Genomic DNA, 11,169 nt, shown 5'->3' with positions numbered 1-11,169 from the left:
TTGGACTATGCCTCATTAACACTACTGAACCTTTGTGGGTGAGGAGTCTAGCTGGACATACATGTTGCAGTTGATGATCTGCAGCTAAGAGATATTAGGCAATTGCCTTGCCTTAGGCGGCTGAATTAATGCTTTAAGCACATGCATACTTTGATCTTGTAATGTAGCATCTGTATGGATCTGAAAAGAGAATTCACCTGTATGGTCACCACCTCTCCACTGAGAGAATATATGCTTATATATTCTAAAGTAGTTGGATTAACCCAAATATGTAGTGTGAATACCTCTAAAGTTTGGAGTGGAAGACCAAATTTATGTGTTTTTCCTAAATCTTTCATGGACTACCATTAAAGCCTTTTGAACTTTTGAATACATGTTTAAAGTTGTAATTTTATCTTGGGTCAGTCCCATGCAATTAAACATCGGAAATTTAGTACTGCTGACTTATGCACTGTGTAACTATCTGTTTAATTTTACATTACAGTAAAGTGGATACATCTCAAAAGGATTATTTCTTTATATGGGCCCAATGAAGCTTTAGTAAGTTTAATTATCCCAAACTAATATTATCTTAATAGTATTTTTTTACTCCAAAAAAAAAAAATCCTAAACAATGGTGAGGTGATGTAATGGTTAAAGAGATAGCATAGGTAGAATTGATACTAGTGCTTGTTCTAATAGGAGTACATTTCACATCTGTTATTTATGATGTGAAGTGCCACTGGGGACAGATCCAGTAACTATGTACATAGTAATACCCTTAATTAGACTAACAGAGCAAATATTACACACAGGCTTTAGGGATCTCATAAAAGCTTTACCCATGATGAAGAGGAAATTGGTGCAACTGGAACTGTAAACTAGGAAGATATCTCCTAAATTCTTGTGCATTGATTCTTGTAGCACTTATGGATAAACTTAGGATTCCTCTATGACCTTTCAGAAAAAAAAAAACTTCCTGTGAACTTGGAAAGCTTAAGAATAAAACTTACTTGTCAGTCAAATGACAAATGTCAGATGACCTTCTGCTATCACTGTGCATATACCAAGATTATTTTTTTTTTTTAAATCTAATCTCTTTTGTAAGCACTACAGAGAGTAGGTTATTGGAGCTGAAAAATAACTTTACCTGAGACTACGCTGTCTCTCTTCTGGGCTGTGCTGGCTGAGGTACAGAGCTGAAGCTTGGGGGTATGATGGCTTTGAAGTTAAAGCATAACAGCCTCTTTGTTTTCTCTGTTTTCCTTGCCATAAAGAGCACATAACTCGAGTGACAGAGTTCAGTGAATAGACGCTTTACATGGCTGCCCGTTGCAACACCTGCTGGCAGCTGAGTGTGACACCACTGCAAACCTCTGCTCGTGGCACAGGAAGGGACACAGAAACCCCTTGTTCAGTCTCATGTTTTATGATAGTCACAAATATATATGTGGTGGGTTGCATTTTCCTCATTCTTGGAGCCAGTTTTTCCATGTCTTTCAGCCAAAACAATACCTGAAAACAGTAAGACTAATTTTCCAGCTTAGTACTTTAGAAAGTAACTATGGCAATGGTACAATCGTATTGTGTCATCTTTAGCTTGTGGAGCTGGCTTCAATGTCCTTACACTGGTTTGAAGACACAGTTAGGTACACAGGATATTTTAATAATCTGTGATTGTTGACTGTGCCTTGTAGCTTGTTGAAATAAAAGGCCAATTGTTCAGGCTTCAGAAGAAAGACAGATTGGGATTTTAAAATTGGACGTTTCTGCATGGTTATAGCAAACTGAGGACTTCCACTTGAATGCTAATTGTGGGCAAGGTGGTAGGGGAATTAAGCTAACAAAAATTCTGAGCTTGAACCTTGTGGGTGGGCTGAAGAAAGTGTGCCCAAACAGTGGAACCCCAATAACATCTGCTGTGGAACGACTTGCATGACTTACCAGACTGCAGCTTGTAGTTGTGTTCTTTTTGTGTTCTGTTATCACTTGCATGCCTTGATCAATTAACATTGCTCCTTAAAACACATGCAAAATGAAGGTCAAATTATTTTATTTTTTTATGGTACCTCTCCAAATTGTTTAGTTTGTTTGTTTTTTAAAAAGTCTATTTGTCCCCTTAAGATTTATGAGAACTGCTCTTACAAAGAATATATAGCACCCATCAGATCTTTTCCTGACTTCTTAAATGTTCATGTCTAAATGCAAGTCTTGAAAAAATAGCAAACCTATATACTTTTTACACAGCAGATGCCTCTGAGTCATGTTTGATATGAAACAGTTTTTTTTAAATTCCAATTTTAAGTCTTATCTTAGGAGTTAAAAGCTTAATTTATCCAAGAAATTTCTATATAAAGTGGAAATTAATGTCTCTATTTTGCTGCTTAAAGTTTTATCTGAAATGGCACTAGCGGCTATTTGCATGAGATGCAGGTTAAAAACTTATTAAAAGTAAAAGCTGAGCACCCACTACAGTATTCCATTCTCTAGTTTTATTAATAATTGAGAGCTTTCTTGGTAGAAGTTATTTTGATAGTCATAACATTAAAAAAATTCCATACATGTATAAATAAAACTTGGAGATGAAAAGTAGGTCAGTTCTTCAGTCTGGCTTTTAGCTATATCTTAAAGATTTCTCTCTGCAGTGATTTGCTGATGCACTTATTCTTAATATCGTAATCCTTAAATTTATAATCCTCAGTGATAGTTAATGATTGCTAACATGTATAACTTTCCTCATCCAATGTCAACAGTGCCAGTGATATGTTTGGTCATGTGTTTGTAAGTGGCTGTCTGCTTCAGAATCTGGTTATTTAAAGTGTATCTAATTTAATTACCAAACAGCAAATACACTATCTGCAGAAGTCACTGACCTAGAATGTTGCCTCTAAGCTTTTGAGCATGGCTGATAGTGCAATGATGTAAAATGACATGAAAGCTGAAGACATAATTGCTCATTGTGAAGCTTTTTTTCAGTAGCTAACATTATTCCAAAGATGAAAAGTGACAGTTATATATTTTTGGCAATGTTTCCCTGTAGGAAAGGAACATGCAACCTACTTATTTTTGCTACTGTTAGGGCTGACTCTATATTCATAAAAAGTTTATTTACTGACATTATGGACTGAATTTTTGAGCGGTCTCTACCCAAGTACTAATTTAGGGTTCTTATAGTCTAGGTATGGAGTCATGCTAAATGAGCTGCTAGAGGTTTATCCACAAAATATCCCAAGAGTTATTTCTAGGAGCAAATGCTGTGTTTTGGAGTATCCAAAAAAAAAAAAAAAAAAGTGAAGCATCCAAAATTCAGATGCTGCTTCTGAATATCTGGCTGCAGAAAACTTGGAAGTGCCATCTGGTGACAGCTTTACCTTTTATACAGATTCCATCAGACTGCGCGTGTGTGTGTTCCCATTGCTTGCAAATTTACACTTGTAGCTGATGGGAATGATACATATGTGAAAACTTGGAAAGCATTTAGTGAGCAACCTCATTTTAAAAAGAGCTGATAAAATGTAGCAGCCAACAATCTTAAAGTGAACATAGAACATAAGCACATATTGCAGTATTCTGTGCTTGTAAGTGTGTAGGCTCTGTGTTCACTTTAACACTGACTGTTACAGTTTCTGATGATAATAAAGGTACATAACTGCATTCAGCTCAGGAACCTACCTGTCTTTGCAATGCAGAGATACCAACTTTATGGCTCAACAAGTTAGGAGGGCCTGTTAAAACTGTGGCTTTTTCTGTCATGAGGAGGAGGATAGTGGCACCAGTGCCCTTGTAAGCTCAAGAACAGCAAGCTGCTAATGTAATCTTACTAATTTGGGGATCCAAGTCAGAATGTCTTTGTAGATGTGACGTATACCAGTTCATTTGTGGTAGAAAGATGGCAAAAGAATAGTCTATTTAATTTTAATGACCGTAAAGAGTCCTTAAAACTGTTATTTGTGGGCACTTTATTGAATTACTTTTCAGTTTCAGTTCAGCAAAGGCTAGTATATCCTCCTGGTAAATAATTTTATCGTGGGTACCCTGAGCTAATCTGATAGTGTTCTCATAGAAAATTATAAGGCAGGAAGTCTCCTCTTTCAGGAAAATATAGCTCAGGTACCTTATCTAAATAGAGAGGAACCACTAGCGGTGGACATTGACTAGTCAAAACCAACTGAAAAGGTATGCACCTAAGTTCTAGTAAAAAAAATCTGTGCATGTATGCATGTCTCAGACTTGGATTACTCTTGAGCAATGCTGCTGACTAATTAGTGGTAGATAGAGTAGCGACCCCAAAATCTCAGTACAAGTTTTAAAGCGGGAGTCACATTCCCACACAGATAACGGTTTCTGTAAGGAGAGAGGAAACCTAATTTTTTTTTTTCCCCTATAAGTATGAAGTATATTAGATGCCTGTCTGCATCCACAGAGACATTGATGGGATGGGTGGTGTAACAATGGAGAGAGGGGAAGAAGGAAAGTGGGTTTTTGGTGAGTTGGGTTGGGTTCATTTGTTTGGTTTTTTTTTTCTTTAGAATTGACTCTTGGTGGTATTCACTTTGAACAGACCTGTGATTTGGTTATCTTACTCTTGAAGCATGTCATCTGGTCCCAGAAGGCACTTCTAGTCAGCAGTTACAAGCATTTGTACACGTACCTGCAATGTCTGGAATATTGCAGAATATCTATCACCTCTTGTAAAGGGTAATACAAATCTGAAGTCAGTACATAGTTCTAGGCCAAGTGAAAAAGCTCTTGGATACTGTGACAGAAGGTATTTAAAATTATGTGATAATGTTTTGCTTTGACTTAATTTGGTTTTGTTCTCAAAAGCAACCAATGAATGACTTAGTTTTACTAGCTCTGTGTCAAAATAATGGGAAATGATGTAAAATGCACAATGTGAAGGGAGAGAAAACAAGCTGCCATTGCTTCAAGTATGTACACTCGTGCTGTGGGAGCCATCGTCAGACAAAAATATGCTTCAAGCTCTTTCCCACCCACATACCTCAAGCTTCGTGAAGTGAAGGAGACTGTCATGTGGTGGCAAAGGCCAGATTATCATAATGTGGGTGTGATGTTTCTGCCCCAAAATACTCTCCTGCCTGTTGTGTTCTGAAGCTCCTTATTTGTACCTGCAAAGCAGTAATCTGCACAAATGGAGTAGTTGGGTGTCCAAGTGCTGTGTGTACAGGGTCACCTACAGTTTGTCTGTGGGCAGAAATGCTCTCTCTGTAGGTGGAAACATGTATTTTTCAAGTACATGTTCTTTTGTTTCTCTCCCCCCTCCCCCAAGAGTGACATCTACCTCTGACTGCATTTTTATTTAGTGTAGGATGTGTGGGACCATACTTCTTTTACATTTCTCTTGTGTGTTGGCTTGCCAAATCCTCAGCTTGTACAAGTTGGCAAAATTCCACTGAAATCAATAAAAGCATGTTGACTAAAACAAGCAGAGAATCTGAATTCATTAGTTAGCAGACCATGATCCACATGAACTTCTGGAACTCTGAACAATCTCCCACAATTGTTTTGGGCATGTACAGAGATCTTCCTGAAGAGGTTACAAAGGCTTCCTTTAAGATATTCTGTAGGCCACAGCTGCCTGTTGTCTTTAAAGTGCTGTCTTTTTTTCCTGCTGTCTTCTACAGTTACATCCTGAATGTCTGTCTGAAAGATCTTTCAGTTTGTGGCCTCCCTATTCTGCAGGCCAGTGGACACAGTAATTTCATCATGTCTGTCAGTGTGGTAACCAGCAGCATATTGATACTGAAATAGTGAACTGTATGGCATTTAAATGTAAATCTTACATCATGAACTCTTGGCTTATCATGGCTCATTGCTTTGAGGCAAACGCAGTGATTAGCACGGGGTGTACTTTATGATAATTAGGAATATTTTACACATCAGATGGTGATGTTGACTTTTGAGGGCAACCACCTGGACTCAGCTCTTGCTAGCTAAAATTAATACTTTTGTATCTTTTTTGTTTCGGTGTTTCAAAATGGCCATGAGAAATTATTTTAACTGTTTAATCACTAAATAATAGATCCACGCAATCAATTAGCTTAATAGCATGATTATTGGATAACTTGCCATTACCCATAGGTGATACTGTAGTTTAGATAATATACATAAATTATTCGTCTTGACTGCAAAGTGAAACTTCCACTATCTTAATGGGCAGGTGAATGTTACTTTCTGGCTATCTTGCCTCTTTGCCTGGCCTGGTATCTGAACCTTCTGAACGCTGGTATGCTACAATTGTGGTATCTGGTCCCTTTTAGACTTGTTTTTCACCATAAAGACCTTGTGTGACATTTCTGATAGAAAATCATGACAATTAAAAAATCCAAAAAGCACCAATGAAAACACACACAACTTTGCAAACTTCAGATAGGTTAAAGTAACTTTGTTAAAACATTGTCAAAAATTTTAGGGCTTGCTTGGAAGCAGCTGTATCTCATGAAAGAAAATCAGGAAAGGTCAGAATATGTATCATGGGTGTATATGCTAGCTGCAGAGCTTGAGGTCTTATTTCTGATTTACAGTGAAACATAGACAGAGTTTCCATTGTAATTCATGGCTTGTGTGGATTTAGTTTCTGCACCTGAAATTTTCCTTGAATTTTTGGTATCTCTTCAGATCCAAACCTAGGAGGAGGACACTATTTTTGATTCTAGCGACAATCTAGTGACAATCTAGCAGATGTAGAAACTGGGCAACTCTATCAGTTTTTTGATAAGAGCCATATTTGGAAGCTGTGCAGTTTGAATACTTGCTCAGTTTCATCCTCAGATCAGTACTTCCTAAACTGAAATATAAACCTTATCTTACATGTATTTGTCAGACATATTTGTGTATTTAATTTGTAACTACTGGTTGTTATGCAGTGAAGCCTCTAACTTGACTATGTAAAATATTGATCTTATAAATACACTTTGGATGCAGACAGCAGGAGGGGACAATTAACACTTATGCTTACTACATGAACAAAGAATGAGGATGTAATAATGTAAAATAGTGCTATTATTTTACTACTAATACATTTCTTATCGGACAACAGCAAACTTTTGTAATCGCATTCTGATTGCTTAAATTATATGACAGTATGTGCGATATCTCCCAACAGTGGCAAATGACAAATGTTTTAATGGTTCTATTATGTCTATGCACCTTGAAGATATACCTCATTTATATATGAGAGGGAATGTCTTTTAAGTTTGTGGAAAAACTTACTGGGTTTACATTTATTCTTTCTATTGCCCCTTTTGTTATTTGTACTTTAAACTAATGCATGGGAAATGAAATATAGTGGCAAGTTTAAGTATTTTTTACTAAATCATGATAGGCTTCTGCTTGTATTCAAAGATCATTCTTACTACTACATGTTGCCATGGTTTCTAGTTGTCAAAAACTTAGTGATTTTTGGGAGGGGGAAGGAGGAGCTATATTGAAAAAAATCTCAAAGTTCAAAAAATTACAAGTGTTGCATTTCAAGGGGATGAAATAATCTGTTTCAAACCAGGAAAGAACTTGTGGACACATATCTATGGAATAATGTTAGATAATTTTAAATGTGTTAACTGTGTAGTGCCATTACAAATGCTATTTTTGGCTGAAAAGGATCAGTGATTGCTTGTAAAATAAGGAGACATCAGACTATTTCAGTTAGCCTTGGCTGGGCTGTTTGGAATGTGGTCTGCGTTTCTGGCATACACTTAAGGAGGATGCACAGGGAGACAAAAAAAAGACAAAATTATAAATAATTATTATAAATTATTATAAATAAAAGAAAGAGCAAGATATAAAAATTAATCTAGAGTGGGTGTCACCATGCAAGTGCATAAAAAAAATTGGTTTTCATTGTAACTCTAGTACAAGTAACAAAGATAAATATCAAAAGAGAAGAAAAAGGGGGCAGTCAGCAAGAAAAACATGGTGTTTGCATTAGGGAAAAGTCAGAATTACAGGATCGTTCTTTTTTTTCTTTTTTCTTTTTTCCAGAAAGACACATGATCAGAGTCAGATGATCTAGATACTGCTTCCAGTTGAACTATAGACTACTTCTATATTTAACTCTTTAACTTACTGTATGCCACTTCACCATCTGTAAAGCAAGAGATGTTAGTCTGGTGGTGTTAGGTCGTGCCAAAAAGCAAGCCTAACATATTCATCCTACCATGGTCCTGAATATCACAGACTATTTCTATCATAGGAATTCTTTGACTTGTATTTTTAGAGGTAAAACCAAGTGTCTTTCTGTACTTGTTAAACAGAAGTTATAGACTTAATGCAGTAACTGTTAGATATTTTGACCCACCTTATTGCAGAAGTCAGGAAAAAAACCCCCAACAACTCCAAACCTTTTAACAAGCCCTTAGTACCACCTCTGCTGTCTTCAAGCACAGTATTGTGTGCATTGGGGAACAGTAACTTATCTCTCACGTATGGAAAGTATATTCCTTCTCCTTCTCTGCTGCTGTAAAACTAGTGCTCCTATTATGTCAAGGTCCATTGCGTTTACTGCAGCTTTGATATGCTTGACCTAAAAATATTGTTGTAAGTGACTTATTTACAATGACACTGAGGAGCAATTTTCTAGACTGTCTCTATGGCCTGTGGGCATTGCACTGAGTACATATGTATCATATTAACAAAAAACCATGAAAATTACCATGAAACTTTTCCACAGTGTTTCACAGCTACTGTTAACAAAATGGGATTCTTCTGTGACTTTACAACATAAGACGTGTGTGAGCCAGCATCTCTTGTGGGGTGTGGAATAATGGTATTGTTTTGTCAGTGAGCATTCTGTAAATTACTAGTCTGTAGAAGTTGACTTTTAGTTAAGTTGTATGAAATATATAATATCTGTATGCTAAGAAGACTTTTCTCTCTATATGAAAACATTTCACTAAAATCACTGATAAATTTTATGCTAGGCACCATTAAAAGAGACCATTGCTGCAGAGTCTGTTCTTCAGAAACCAGTAAAAACTTGCAGTCCAGGTGAAAATATTTGGTTTGTGTTTGTAATGGGTGTGGACTAGCTATCTGTACCTAGGTCAATGCTGGCTGAAATTTTTGCACCCTATTCTAGTAGGGTATGAGTTGTTGCTATTTAATATTTAGTGAGTGTGTGAAACAAAATTATGACAGAAATCAGGGAAAAAAACATGTATTTTGAGGAAAAGTACTGCCTTAGGAAAGGATGTAACTGTCTTTTTCCTGCACTGGAATCTATCCCCACAATGTTAAGCATTCAGACATTATCAGTTAGCATAGAAAACATATATACAGAAACCATTCATGCTTCAGGACACTGGTTCTTTGAAGTGTTGTTAAATTACAGAATCTTCTACTTTAGTAAGTATCTTCTCTGTTAAAAATGCATAAAACAACTACAGCTAGCATTAATAAATGTATTGCAAAAACAAGACCTGATTTTTTAGGTTCTAATAAGGAACCTTGATGCATACTGTTGCAAGAACACACTAGCTACAACTTAATTTGAAAGTTTCTCCTCCTAGATAGAATATATACCTTTGAGTCCTTTTAGTATGATCTTTATCTATCTACAATATGTAAATTAGTAGTAAGTCAAGTTCCTATTTTTGTAGAAATGAGTGAACTCAAAGATACAGGCATATCTCTGAACAGTGTTGCTGAGAAGTCATACATTCATTGCAAACCCTTCCTTTTAATAATCTGCTGTGTCTGTGAACAATAAACCCTGTGGGTTCTTCTCTAGTAAATATTGCAATGAAAAAATATAATCTTCCCGAACATCAATTTTAAATAATGTCTAAACAATTTCAGGATTTAATTTGTTAGTGTGGTTATGCCTTTGAGGAACAGATTTTTATTTTTCCCTATAAATAGCAGTCTTGCATAGGATTGACAACTGATCTTTCATGATTGAAATATATTTTTATCATGTAAGTGGACTGGTAACACAAAGTTCAAGAAGCAACTACACATGCATCCTCCCATGATAGCCTTGACGCTTGTATCCTGTTCAGCGCTACATGGTGAAACATGGATAAAAAAAGCAAGTACAGTACACAAAGCAACTAACTGATACACTCAGGAAACCTTGTAATTAATCAGACTGAAGTATTGTTAATAGACCCCCCATTATGAGGAGGAACAATACAAATGCTCTGTGATTACCTAACTTTTGGTTGGAGAACATCTGAGTCGCACTGTCTAAAGGCTGAACTTACCTTGGATGACTGTGATGTGAGAAATGTAGACTGGTCCTTCTGTGTGTCTGACCAGGTTAATAGAGAGTTGTAAGGAAATAAGGAGAAAGTTGTGAGGTTTATTTACACTTTTATTTTCTCATTACTATCAGCAATACCAAGAGTGTGACATAGGTACCCAAAGTTTGCAATAATTTTCCAATTTAACTACTGTTCCATTGTTATTTCTGGATATACATTTCTCTGTCATCTTTCAGATCCCTAAAAAAGGCAAATGTAATAGTGTTTGCTGTCTAATAGTATTTATGTAGGTGCTTAAAATCAATTTCATGTAAAATTAATCTTTTATTTGATACAACATTTTATCTGAATCTTTGAACTCTAGCTCCATTTGTTTTTGTCATGACAAGTATAGAAGAAATTTCTGAACTATTCCACAATGCCTAGTTAAAATCAGATTTAAATATTCTTTCTTCTTATGCTCAGAGTCCCTAGAAGTGGATATACACAAAGTTCCCTGTATTGTTATTTATTTCCACATACATACTGAATAAGAATTTTTATGGTTTCAATGATGCTGAACCCTGGAAGGACAATATTCCAGAGAGGCAGTGATTATTTTTTTTTTCTAGTCAGCTGAGTTAAACACAAACAAGCAAGCAAAAAGTGAATATCCTCAACTATTTTTCTGACCAGAAAAAAGTAGCCTGTAAGAAGTGTTTGCTTCTCACTACTGCTTTCAGAGCTGATGTTCCTCTCAACGGCAACTGTAAAATGTGGGGCCACAGTTGCATTCATTGTTCAGTGAGCTTGTCCACATAGTTAAACCCACCGACAGCAATGAATGTTGATTGTGACCTTTTTTGTAAAGCTTGGCAGGGTGGGGGAGAAACATCATGTGGTGGTTAGGTTGCTATCTTCGGTGTTAAGGCCTGAAAGCATGAAGTAAGGAGGAGGATGGTTAGCTGGAGGGTACAATCAACGGTCG

This window comes from Strix aluco, chromosome 8 (assembly GCF_031877795.1).
Source record: "Strix aluco isolate bStrAlu1 chromosome 8, bStrAlu1.hap1, whole genome shotgun sequence".
NCBI lineage: Eukaryota > Metazoa > Chordata > Aves > Strigiformes > Strigidae > Strix > Strix aluco.
This window is presented reverse-complemented; position numbering follows the sequence as displayed.